This window comes from Pelodiscus sinensis, chromosome 23 (genome assembly GCF_049634645.1).
Source record: "Pelodiscus sinensis isolate JC-2024 chromosome 23, ASM4963464v1, whole genome shotgun sequence".
Taxonomy (NCBI): Eukaryota; Metazoa; Chordata; order Testudines; family Trionychidae; genus Pelodiscus; species Pelodiscus sinensis.
In genome coordinates this window covers 8,674,986-8,688,222 of record NC_134733.1, presented here as the reverse complement: position 1 = coordinate 8,688,222, position 13,237 = coordinate 8,674,986, and the positions used below count along the sequence as shown (strand labels likewise).

The following is a 13,237-nucleotide window of genomic DNA, read 5'->3' as shown; positions in this document are numbered from 1 at the left end:
TTGCCCCTTCAGACACTCACAATTCCTCATTCCCACCCCAGAGCCCGCACCTCCTGTCTTAACCCAGTGAGAGTGAGTAAGGGTTGAGGAGAGCAAATGATGGAGAGGAGGGGAATGGAGAGAGTAGGGCCTCAAGGAAGAGGTGGGGTCTTGGGTAAGGGTAGATCTTGGCTGGCCCTGACTTTTAAAAAGTTATTTTGGGTGTAAAAAGGTTGGAGACCACTGATCTAAAGAAATATTTCCAACACATCACTGGACAATGCAGTGACCTTCAGGATCCCCCCTGCCAATCTCACAAGAGGAAGGCCTCTTTGTGGACCCCTCCTGATGGTTGTAATGACAGTTTGGACTTCTACAACGATTGCTTCCATAAATGTACACAGGCTGACATTGTTAAACATGTGACATACAACCTCAGCCATGCAGAACTCAATGCTATACATAGCCTCAAAAACAATTCTATCATCATTCAAGAGGCTGACAAAAGGGGTGTTGTAGTCATCATGAACAGAACAGATCATGAACAGGAGGCTGACAAACAACTCACCAACACTAGATTCTACAGGCTTCTTTCCTCTGATCCGACTAAAGAATACCAAAAGAAACTACACCATCTGCTCATGAAACACCCTGCCCCAACATGGGACCAAACATCCCCTACAAATCCTATACAAACATCCCCCACATCTCTGACTAGGGGTCTTCTATCTACTACCCAACATCCATCCACAAACCTGGAAATTGTGGACACCCCATTGTCTCAGGCATTAGCACACTTAAGAAGGATTATCCAGTTATGTTGACTCTCTCCTCAGACCCTATGTTACCAACACTCCTACTTATCTTCAAGACACCACCGACTTCCTGATATAAGTAATCTCCCTGAAAACACCATCCTGGCCACCATGGATGGAGAAGTTCTTTACACCAACATTCCCCACAATGATGGATTACTGGCTATCAGGAACATTATCCCTGATGACACCTCCACACACCTGGTGACCGAGCTTTGTGACTTTGTCCTCACCCACAACTATTTCCAATTTGGGGACAATTTATATCTTCAAAGCACAGCTGTAGACACCCGCATGGCCACACAATACACCAACATCTTTATGGCTGACCTCAAACAACATTTCCTCACTCTTGTCCCCAGCACCTTTACTCTATTTATGCTACATTGATGATACCTTTATCATATGGACCTACGGGATAGAGACCCTTGAAGAATTCCACAAGGATTTTAGGCCCAACCACCAAAACAACAGAACACCGCTGGTCATCACCTACAGGCCCCAACTTAAAAGTGCATCATTGACAATCTGCAACCTATCCTGGAAAATGATCCCTCATTCTCAGAGGCCTTGGGGGACAGGCCAATCCTTGCCTACAATCACCTAACCTGAAATAAATTCTTTTCAGCAACCACACATCACGCCTCAAACATACTCACCAGGAACTTACCCCGGCAATAAACTCCATTGCCAACTCTGTCCACATATCTATACAAGCGACATCATCACAGGACCTAACCATGTAAACCACCACATCAGAGGCTCGTAAAACTGCACATCTTCTAATGCAGAGGTGGGGAACCTAAGGCCCAGGCATCGGATCCAGTCCCTGAGGCTTGGGGCTCCCCCCCCCAAGTATTGGGGAGCCTGCGCTGGTGCTCCAGCCCCCCTGCTGTGCTCTCCAAGGCTCTGGTGTGCGTAGGGGAATGTGGGGTGTGTGTGTGTGTGTGTGTTTTCTCCTTAGTCAAGGACCACACAAGTGAGGGTTTTGAGGGTTTTTTTTTTTTTTTTTTTGCTTCTCAGTTGTATGCAGCCCCCTGACTGATTTTTCTGTGGGTCAGCTGCTCCTAAACCAAAAAAGGTTCCTCACCCCTGCTCTAATGTGATACATGCCATCAAGTGCCAGCAATGCCCCTCTGCCATGTATACTGGCCAAACTGAACAGTCTCGGTGACAAAGGATTGATGGACATAAATTTAATATTCTAAATAGTAAAACAGAAACCTGTTGGGGAACATTTTAATTTGCCTGGACACTCACAAATGGATCTAAAAGTGGCCATTCTCTTACAAAATAATTTGAGGAACCAACTAGAGAAACTGAGGAACTGACCTTCATATGCAAATTTGACACATTTAGCCAAGGAATGAACAAAGACATTTCTTGGATGGGTTGTTATATTCAACATATGTCATATTCCAAATGACACCAAAAGCTAAGTATCAGACACTTAGAGCCCACTCTATTAGCCTCATTTAGCACAGACACTTTAATTGACAATTTCTATTCTCTTCCTCTTCTCCCCTCTTTTTCTGCTTTACATTTGACAGTCTGTGCTTCTTGCTCCATATTTGTCATCTGAAGAAGTGGGTTGTGCCCATTAAAGCTTGTGATAGTATATATATTTGTTGTTAGTCTCTAAGGTGCCACAGGACTACTCGTTTAAGCTTCTTCTTTTTTTTTTTTTTTTTTTTTTAAAGTTACAGACTAACATGGCTACCCCTGAGACTTTCCTTCTTGCTGTTAATGCCATCTCTTTGTCACATGCACTCCAAAGAAAAGCAGCATGCCTGCATATCCCACATTTAGGAGAGCAGAGCAACAGAGAAATTACTGCTTCTGGACAACCTCTACTGGCTCTTAAATTTTTCTGAGGCACCTAGATACTGTAGCGACAAGTGATTCAGAAATGCTCATGCAGTGACAGATTTAAGGAGTGACTGGCTTAATCTTAACAAAAGGTTTAAACTTAAACTACAGGTCAATAATTAACTTTCCAGTGAAAGACTGTTCCATTATGCATTAGGGAAAGTTAAATGAATAATGGAGCATTAATCTACCTGCCATGGAGTGGGCAGCGAAGTGTCCAATAATTTTCAATACAGAATATTCTTCCAGTAACACTCAAACATGTCATTTTATTAATATTAACGTCGACTTCTCTTCTGCAGCACAGCATCCAAAGGCACCTAAAAGGTGGCATGAGAGACTGCGGCCTTCAAATCAGAACTATTTTGTAGAAATCTGGAAACTAGCACTCTCTAATGTCCTAAGTCTTGCCTAGGAGCAGGTCAAAGAAACAGAAGAAAAGTGCTAGGCACTGCAATGTGTTTCTGAAAGACTCTTGGCAATTTATGAGTTAGTCTGGAAGAAATTAAGAGTTCACTGCATCTACTAAGCTGATTCATTTACTGTTCCTCATTACTCTTTGGTCCTCAGATGTTAAACCTGGTGATAAAAGGTAATTCTCCTCTCAGTAGTAAGGAGGTCAGATGCCTTTTAATTAAATGCCACTTAATATTAACACAAATTGTGCTGACTGTCTTAGTCCATCAGCCCTGGGCAAACTGGTTTGCTCGGTCTGGACAGCTAAAAACATTCCACGCTCCTTGGATTTTTGGTTTTTTTTTTTAATCTACAATTTGTTCTGCCGTCTCAAGTTACGTTCTGTAAATAAAAAGCACCAATGATGAAATACAAAAACCTGAACATCTATAAAGCAGAATGAATGGTGGTGTGCCCACATCTGTGTTACATTAAACGTGCACTCAACAGATTCACTGATTCTTTTTTAATAAGCACACAAAGGCAATACAAGACAGAAATGCCCTTATGTCTACTAGTCACAGCAGGAGAGGGCACTACTCAATGGAGACACAAAGAGATTGTGAATGGTGTCAGAAGGTTGAGGCGCACAGTACAGTGCTTCACTGTTCAGACAACACACAACACTGGAGATTCTTATTTCCATTTGCTATCTGCATATTGAAAAAACATAACTGTGTAAATTGGTTGTGTTTTTTTGTTTTGTTTTTTTTAAACACAACCTGCAATATTTCAGAGAGCCGGACAAAATGGCTTCACATTTTTAAAAAAGGTATAGTGAGCAAACAGAGCAGTGGCTCAGGTGAGGCAGCAAGGCATACACACATCTCATTGGTAAGGGCCATTTAAGAGCTCAGGGATAAACAGCAGAGCTTGGTTTACAACCATATCTAGTGGGTTGCGAAACAAAAATCAGGAAGAGACCCATCATAGTTCAGTATTTCTACAGATTATATTTTCTTACCCTCTGTGCCATGTAATACCCTATTATCACCTCCATAATATTTAAATTATATATGGCTAAATTCTGCCCTTGGACACAGACATAACAACCATTAAAGTCAATAGAAGTTGCACACACATATGATGGCAAAATTTGCAATATATTATTTAAAGGGGTCTATGCAATATTTTCCTGTAGGCTTATTCAAACTAGTGTGGAATTATAAATCTTAAAAAGATTGGAAAATATCATTGGTAAATAAAAATAAATGAATAGAGAAGTCCCTGCAAATAAAATCTCTGTGGAATTTAGTCTTTGCCAAATTACACATAAATGAAACTTTTCTCATGTTTTTTCGATTGCACCTTTCCATTACCTCATCACTAAATCAAGAGTCATTATTTGAAGTATCACAGGAGTTGTAAGAATATACAATTCCACCTCTTTTCATCATAAGAAGGAAACAGAACACTGCATTGTATCATGTGGTGTTGCTAAGAAACAAAAGCTTGAGATATTTTTTTAAAAGTGTCTTCCCAGTAAGAAAGCTGCCACTCTTGCTACATATTGCCCCATTTAAAAAACTAAAAGGCATTCAACACAACTTTACATCAACAGATCTTAAGCTTTTCCTTTGTATACAGAAATATTCTGATCTGGTTCAATAGTAATAAAAAACAGAAAAGAAAAAAAGGATGTGTGAACAACCCAGGACCTATGTTCATTTGAATTTAAAGAGATCCAAAAAATGCTCTCCGATTACTACTTTCACTGATCTTAAAAACATTTGTGATTTAGTGTCTGAAATAAACACAAATACTGTATGTTTAAGCAAAGTACAGTACACAGTACTTAAGATGCTATTGCATCAAGTCTTTTGCAAGAATTAACATCTAAATATTTTTAAGATGACCGTTCCTCTTGGAGGACACAAATGAATGTTACACATTTCCAGAGCACTTCACTACAGTTCTCAAAGGAACACAATAAAATCATGAATAAACATAACATTGTTTTCTACAGGACCAGACACCCAAATCCCAGAACATGAGCTGAGACACTCTGGTACTTAGAACATGACACTATATACAGGCAGTCCCCGGGTTACATGGATCCGACTTATATAAGACCCCTACTTACAAACGGGGTGAGGCAACCCTGCACTAGCTGCTTCCCCGCAGCAGACCAGGGAGACGCGGAGCGGCTTTTCTCAGCAGACACCTCAGCTTGAGAATAAAGGACTGAGGTAAGTGAGGTGTGGGAGAATAAAACTGAGCTCTGGAGAAATGTTTGGCTAGAGTTTCCCCTACAATATGTACCACTTCCGACTTACATACAAATTCAACTTAAGAACAAACCTACAGTCCCTATCTTGTACGTAACCCGGGGACTGCCTGTATAGCATTTGATCCAGAGTCAGAAGGGGATGTGTACACACTGGGCAGTTAGCCACAAACTCATCTAGATAAACTGCTCTGGATGTTACAGAAAGCTAAAAATGGACATACCACCAAACCCTATTCAGCCCTACTCCTCCTCCTCCTTACCAAATCCTTCCCCACAATGCTTAGAATAAGACCCTGACTCCCTTCCAGCTGACAAATACTTCTACATAAATCAGAGACAAACACCTAAAAAAAATCTCTTTGAAGCTATCAAGTTCTTCACCATTCCCACTAATAATAAATTTCCTCAGCCAGATCTATTCTTTGCTGACAACATACAACTGCAAACAAGTGTCACCAATGCCAGTATTAAGGAAGCTATTTCAGTTTTCCAATTTAACAGCCTACTCACTATACCCTATTAAAACAGTAACTTACTGGTGCTGGTAGAGTTAAAGCTCTGTCAAGGTTTCCTTTGTAAATCCTGTTTTTCACGTCTGTATAAAATTCATCTGTAAGAAGTCTGCCCTAGGCTGTAACTTGGCATGCAAAGTTTTAGCCTGGGAACAATTCTTTTTTCCCCTCCTTTAAATCATTATAAAACATCAATTTAAACAAAGGAAATTTGGCAGGTAATCAGTCCATGAAACAATTCAATCACTGCTGGAAGAGAATACTGTACCAAATTTGTTGATCTACTTAGCTATGGAAAGCATTTGGTATGTATAACATATTTACTACTTTTTCTACAGAGGTTTTACTGTACACAATACATAGTGACCTGAGCACAAGATTGAAAGCTGTGATGCGAACTCCATCTGCAGCTTTGGGAAAGTCACTTCCTTCCATATCTCTTATTTCTCTACTGCGTAAAATGGGGATAATTTCTTACCTGCATCTCAGATCAGTGCTGGGTGAATGAAATGTATAAGGTCCACTGAAAAGTGCTAAACTGGTGGAGATGAGAGATTAGTGCAAAAACCTCCCTTATTTCATATAGGCAGTAATAACTTGATACCATGCTTTGCATGTGTCAAAGATTAATTCAAATGTGAGATAAAAGGCTGGACAAGAGCTTGAGCTATCTGTATAGCTGTATTTTAGGGCACATCTGAATGACGAGCTAGCTTGTGGCAAGCTACTATGCTTCAATGTGCCGCCATTGTGCCCTGAAAGTTGGGGGCTGCCCTACTGCAGTTTGAAACAGCAGTATACAAAGTGCACTAGGGAACTTTTACTGTGCACCAATAGGATCACATCAGCTTGCTGCACACTAACTCATCATTTAGACCAGTGTTTTTCAACCAGTGGTATGAGTACCCTTAGGAGTACTCGAGAGAAGTCGGGGGGGAGGGAGGGGGATGTCAACACCTGAAATTTGGAGAAAGCTGAATTTTTGTTTTAAGTTTTACAGCACTTTATTATTTGTGTACTTTTTACACCCAAAAATTCCATTGCCCACCTGGCTACGAATAAGTTGTTTAAACAAATGTGTTGCAATGGTAGAAAAAATTGTGTGTGTTTGAAAACTGTAGACACTCAGGATACTTTTTTTTTTTTTTAAGGGGTACTTTATTAAAAAAAAAAAAAAGGTTGAGAAACACTGATTTAGACAACTGTCAAAAAAAGTTAGACATAGCTTGGATGTGAGGGCCTGCCCTTGAGAAAAGTTCCAGTTGAAGTACACCCAGGTGACAAGTCTGAGTGACAGAGGGGATGGTGACTTTATCCACAGTGAATAAGAAAGGAGCTATCAGGGAGGGCCTGGGCTTGATGAGGAGCACTGAATTTGTGTTTGTGAATGAGGTTACCCAGAGATGAATTGCAAAGGGAGATGAGAAAGGGACGAAGTACGAAGCTCTGTGGAACCCTCGGAGAAAATAAAAAGATGATCCCCTTAAGGACATATTGAATGATGAAGGGATTGGAGAGACAGAAGAAGAACCAGGAAAGGGCAGAGTCATGGAAGTCAAGGAAGAGTAAAATTTCAAGAAGAGCATGCTTGACAGCATCAAAGGTGACTGACTGGTCAATGAAGATCCTGTATGGGTTCTGAGCTTTCAGCTAGCAAAAGGTCATTAAAGACCTTGACAACAGAGGAGTGCAGTGCAAGGGGTGGAACCTAGACTGGAGGGAGTCAGGAGAAGAGAAACTCCAGAGAGAAAGAATCAATATCTTATGAACCATGTCTGATTTCAAACAGCCTTGCTCAAATTTAATGTTCCTGGTTGGATGTAACTACTCTGATGAGTCTCTTTCCTACTCATCTGATGAAGTAGGTCTTAACCACGAAAGTTCACAATATTATATATTTGTTAGTCTCTAAGGGTACATCTATACTACGGGACAAGGTCGAATTCAGATATGCAACTTCAGCTTTGTTAATTGTGTAGCTGAAGTCAAAGAACCTTAACTCAACTTTTGGCCCTGTCCACACTGCAGAAAATCGAAGGGAGAACACTCTTCTTCAACTTCCCTTACTCCTAGTGGAAGCAGGACTACCGACATCGACTGGAGTGCCCCCCTCAGTCTGAATTAGCTGTCTTAACTAGACTAGCTAATTTGAACCCTGGAAGATCGACAGCAGCAGCTTCAATCTACTCTGTAGTGTAGATGTACGTACACTAAGGTGCCACAGGACTACTCGTTATTTTTACTCTGGTGAAGTTTGTCTTACAGTTTTCAAGGTCAGTTATAGCTGCCTCCTGTCCAATTTTGGAGTCAGAGGATATAAACCCCAACAAGAAGCAGAGAAGATGATTATATGAACTCCTGCAAATAAACTGATGAGTTATCACAGATCTACAATGTAACTCATTCACCAGTTTAGGGACACAGATGCCTTTAAAGTTTTCTACAAATACACATGAAATCCAATGTGGACTTAGCACTAAAATAGTTAGTTTGTTTATTTAGTTACCTGAGTGAACTAACAAATAGAACATTAAAAAAAAACCAGCATAAAATCACATGCAGGCAGACAGCTCCCTACTGACCACACGCTGAAGGAGGTTCATGTGCGTTGTTTATTCCAGCAAAGGCATGGAATGCATTGCACTTGTGAAATGTGCTCCCAATATGCTAGTTTCAGGCAAAAACATGCAAGGTAAACAATGCCTAAGGCTAAAGTCAAATCACTTCCCCTTACAGTCAAATCACTCCTGCTTTGAGGAACCTACTCGCTCAGATGCAGAAGACCTTTATCTGACCCCATATGCTTTTTGAAGAACTGTCGTATTCTGGGGAAGCAACTGTTTATTAAAGAGGCTGCTCTTCCCAGCTCTTCAAAGATGTAGCCATTACACCACTTTTTTTTAAAAATCTAAAATCAGATTGGAAACGAGCCTGGTGTGTTTTAGTGCAGGCACCATGTAAAATCTCCTGACTTTATACTACAGGCAGTCCCCGGGTTACGTACAAGATAGGGACTGTAGGTTTGTTCTTAAGTTGAATCTGTATGTAAGTCGGAACTGTCGTCCAGATTCAGCTGCTGCTGAAACTGACCTCCAGTTCTGACTTACATACAGAATCAACTTAAGAACCCCAAGCGTCCCCAAGTCAGCTGCTGCTGAAACTGATCAGCAGCTGATTCCAGGAAGCCGGGGCAGAGCAACTCTGCCTTGGGCTTCCTGTAGTCAGCGCTGGTCAGTTTCAGCAGCGGCTAAATCAGGACGCCTGGGGCAGAGCAGCTGGGGTGCTGCTGGGTTGGACCAGTAGCGCCCAGAGCGGCGCTGCGGGACCAACCGGCAGCACCCCAGCTGCTCTGCCACAGGCGTCCGGAGAAAAGCCTAGTCTGCTGGGGGGGGGGGGGGTGTACTAGCTGCACCCCCCCCCCCCCACCCCAGCAGACCAGGAAGACACGGGCGGCGGACCGAGACGCACCACGGTCCCGCTGCCTGGGTCCTCCGCGGCTTTGCTCCCAGTCTCCCTGGTCTGCTGGTCTCCATAAGTCGGATCCGCGTAAGTCGGGGACTGCCTGTACATTTACTTGGCCCTCTATTCGATCTCTTATAAGTATTAATTTTGCCTTTATAAATGTAAAGCAGATCCTCAGGGCCAAATTTCCAAAATAGGAAAGCAACATGTCTGTCCACAAAGATGGATGCCCCTGTGGCACCCACACCAGAACTCATACTTGTACAATCTACGTGCTTGTCTACACTGGCCAGTTACTGTGCTGTAACTTTCCCACTTTGGGATGTGAAGCTCCCTCCCCTGAGCGCAGTAAGTTGCAGTGCTGTAAAGCCCCTGAGTGGATATTGCTATAGCGCAAGCGGTGCGATTTGCTACTCCCCTTGTTGAGGTGGTTTACCAGGGTGCTAGGAGAGCTTCTGCAGTAACCTCACTACTAGGTTTAAGTGCTGCCACAGCACTTCAAAGCTTTAGTGAAGGGGTGGGGAACCTCAGTCCCGGCTTGCCTGGATCCGGCCCCTAAGGCTCAGGGCTGCTCCCCAGAACTGGGGAGCTCACACTGGCGTTCCAGACCCACACTGACCCACCGAGCACACAAAATCTACTAGGCTTGGGTCCCCTAGATTCTGGTTTGTAAGGGGCAGAGTCTCTCTCGGTCAGAGGCCACATCAGTGAGGGTCCCCAACTGATTTTTCAGCCTTCGACTGATTTTTCTGTAGGTCAGTGGCCCCCAACCCAAAAAAGGTTCCCCACCCCTGCTTTAACATGTCGATAAAGCTTAAGTAAAATTTACATTTGCTTACTGGATGACTATGTGCCTTACTGCCTGGATGCATTTGCAATTACCTAATTCGCACACTATTTATGTGCATGCATACACACCCAGTTTGACTAATTAGTTCCATGGTATTAGTGTATCTGTTATTTTCAACAGATTCAACATTTTAAAAACCCTTAATAAATGAAAAATACACTATTGCCTTTATTAGCTTCCAGTTTCAGCCTGGATAGCTGATGTCACAGTAGTTGTTCCATTAGGATATTTTTTTAAATGCTGAAAAACTCTTTCACACACACCAATTTTAAAAAAAGTCAGATGGACTTTGACAATTACCTTGTCCAAATACATCACTGATTTGTGCTGCCCAAGAAAACAACTCCCCTCTCACCTTTGACTGCAAAGAACTGCAGTCTCACTCTCAAATGTTGGTTAAAACAAACCGCACATAGCCCTAATTCTTAGTAGGATGAGTCACTAACTCACTGCTATCTTGTATGCAAGTATAAGGCTTTACTGTTAACTACCAACATTAAGAAAAGGATTAGAACTTATTTGAATAAAATGTGCTGCAGTTGCCTTAGCTAAGATAAAAATCACAAGGCATGTGCTTCAGGGCAGGAGTGGATAACCTGAAGTCAGACAAAATCCCACTCCATAGCAGAAGTATTTCACAATTAGGTGCCATGTGGGAATGTTGCATTTTACTCCTGAAGCCCCAAGAATTCAGTGCTTCAGAGGCAGGATGCTGGACTAGGTGGAGAATTCATCTTTTGTAGTATGACAATTGATACAGTGCTCACCAGGGGGAGTTGGTGCAGCTGAGAGAGGCAGGCCCACTTACAGCCCTGCCCCCTCTGCTGAGGCGCCACGGGGAGGGCGAGCACGCGTGCACCCCCCCGCCCCCAGTCTCCCCGGCCCCTGGAGCACCAGGGGAGGGAGGGTGCGTGGCAAGACTCCCACCTCCTCAGAGCACCGGAGGAAGGAAGAGGGCGCATGGAATGTCTCCCATTCCCTGGCCCTCAGAGTATTGGAGGAGGGAGGCGAACGCGTGGTGGTTCTCCTACCTGCCTGGCCCAGAGCACTAGGGAAGGGAGAAGAGTACATAGCATGGCCCCAGCCCAGAGCACAGGGGAGGGAGGAGGTAGTATGGCTCCAGCCTCCCCAGCCAGGAGCACTGAGAGGACAGGTGCTGGGGGCAGCAACACTATGCCCCCAGAATCTGCAGTAGGCATCCTGAGGGCGAAGTGTGGGTAGGGCCATGCCTGGCAGCTTCCCCCACCTAGGCTACCGGAAACCTATGGTGCTCACCATTAAAAAGTTAGACTGTATCAAGACTAGCCACTTTTAATGACAATTATGATGTGATTGTAGTCAAGCTTCCTACTTTGGACAAGAAGAAACTTTTGAGAAAGTAAGCTAATCAATGGGTCTAAAACCAGAACACAGGGCTAACTAGTAAACTGCATATCATTCAGAGACCCCCCAAAATGGATGACTTCGATAAAATATAATGGTATTTTTCTCCAGGCCCTGCTGTACACATTTTTAAATGTGTTACAGATGATATACAGTGATGAGAGCTATATAAAACTCGAAGATATCTAAACAGAAAAGAGCATAGATATTAAATATGTTGGCTGTGAGACTTAAAATTTACTGTTGCAAGGAACATTTTAAATCAGCTAGTAGTTGTGATTTACAATAGGGGCCTCTATATGTTTACAGCAGCATCAGGCAGAAAAATTACTTATAAAATACACCAGCACTTATACTAGATGAGGTGAGATCAGGATAAGAAATAGCTCTGTCTGCATGAAATAACCTGCATGCCAACCTAGAAAACAGTATAAATTTTACCTATTTTTCTCAAATCACTTTATAAATCTGCTCCGTATTAGAGATCAGACACCCATTTTTAAAAAGAAAATGGAAAGTTTACATTTTTAATAGCAATGTGACTATTTTGAATAGCAGCAGTATATATTACAAGCAGTGTGAGAGGGTTAAATAGGACAGCCTCAACTCTTTATAAACTTTTGCCCTCTGGATATGTACTCATTGGCTGCCGTACAAGACTTGAGCTGTATTACACGCCTTAACGATATGGTTCAACTGTCGGTCAGGCTCGGGGCCTGGCAGTGGGCCAGACCGCAATCAATGGGACACAAACCTCCCCCTTTCAGATCATCACGAAGGCTCATATTATCTCCTTTTTGTCGTGCTGGTTAAATTTATGGAGCAGAACCCCAAAGCTGCATTCCTTGGCTTGGGCCGGCCCACGCGGGCCTCCCTTTGTTTGGTACTGTAAGCAAGGCGTGCTTTGGAGGATTGCAGGGTTGTTAGTTCAGGCACTGACTGTTTGCTCATGACTGAAATGAAAAGAGTTCAATGGAAGGGCAAAAGGACAGCACAAGTGTAAAACCCTATCCCAGCAAGCCCTGGGATCTCATATACAGACTCTGGACTAGTACTAAACATAAAAACTTACTGTTTGCGACAAAATGAAAAATCTCAGCCGAGTAACCACTAAACAGAATAATCAATAAGTTTGCACAATATTTTGCCAAACTGTCACTTAACTTTAACCAAAGTTATATTACTGCACATGGAGGAATTTGAATTCTTCAGTATAATGTGCTAATTAGCATGACTATGATCTTTAAAGCATTGCTCTGATTTATTTTTTAAAGTATGAACACGAACCCAATGAAGGGCAAACATTGCCATTTGCCCAATAACACTATTAATAGGTTAAAAATCACCTCTGAAAGCTGTGAAAGAGTTCCAGAGAACATGATGTGATGATCTCTATGCCCATCTCTGTAGAAATTATACTTGTACAAATTGAATCTCTCTAGTCCAGCACTCTCTGGTCTGGCAACATCCATGGTCCGACATGACTGTAGTTAGCTGGATGCCCTGGGCAAGTGCGGCCAAGTTTACTACAGTCCCATAAAGTTTGTTTACAGCCACCAGTCCTGGCTCTCAGTGTTCTGTGCTGTAATGTAGCTCTAATTTATCTCTAAACGTCTTCTAAGCACCCAATATGCAGTGGCAGTGTTGGTAATGCTGCTAGACAATATTGACCTCCCGTGGT

The 13,237-nt window shown here is 42.6% G+C and overlaps 1 protein-coding gene and 1 long non-coding RNA gene across 11 annotated transcripts in view; one reads left to right on the top strand and one right to left on the bottom strand.

The window, feature by feature from the left end:
* The window catches only part of VPS13D (vacuolar protein sorting 13 homolog D), a 223,547-nt gene that overhangs the window by 13,110 nt on the left and 197,200 nt on the right, over positions 1-13,237 (bottom strand). The gene's annotated exons all lie outside the window — the stretch shown is intronic.
* Positions 1-13,237, top strand: part of LOC142819451 (uncharacterized) — a 55,002-nt gene that overhangs the window by 41,022 nt on the left and 743 nt on the right. The gene's annotated exons all lie outside the window — the stretch shown is intronic.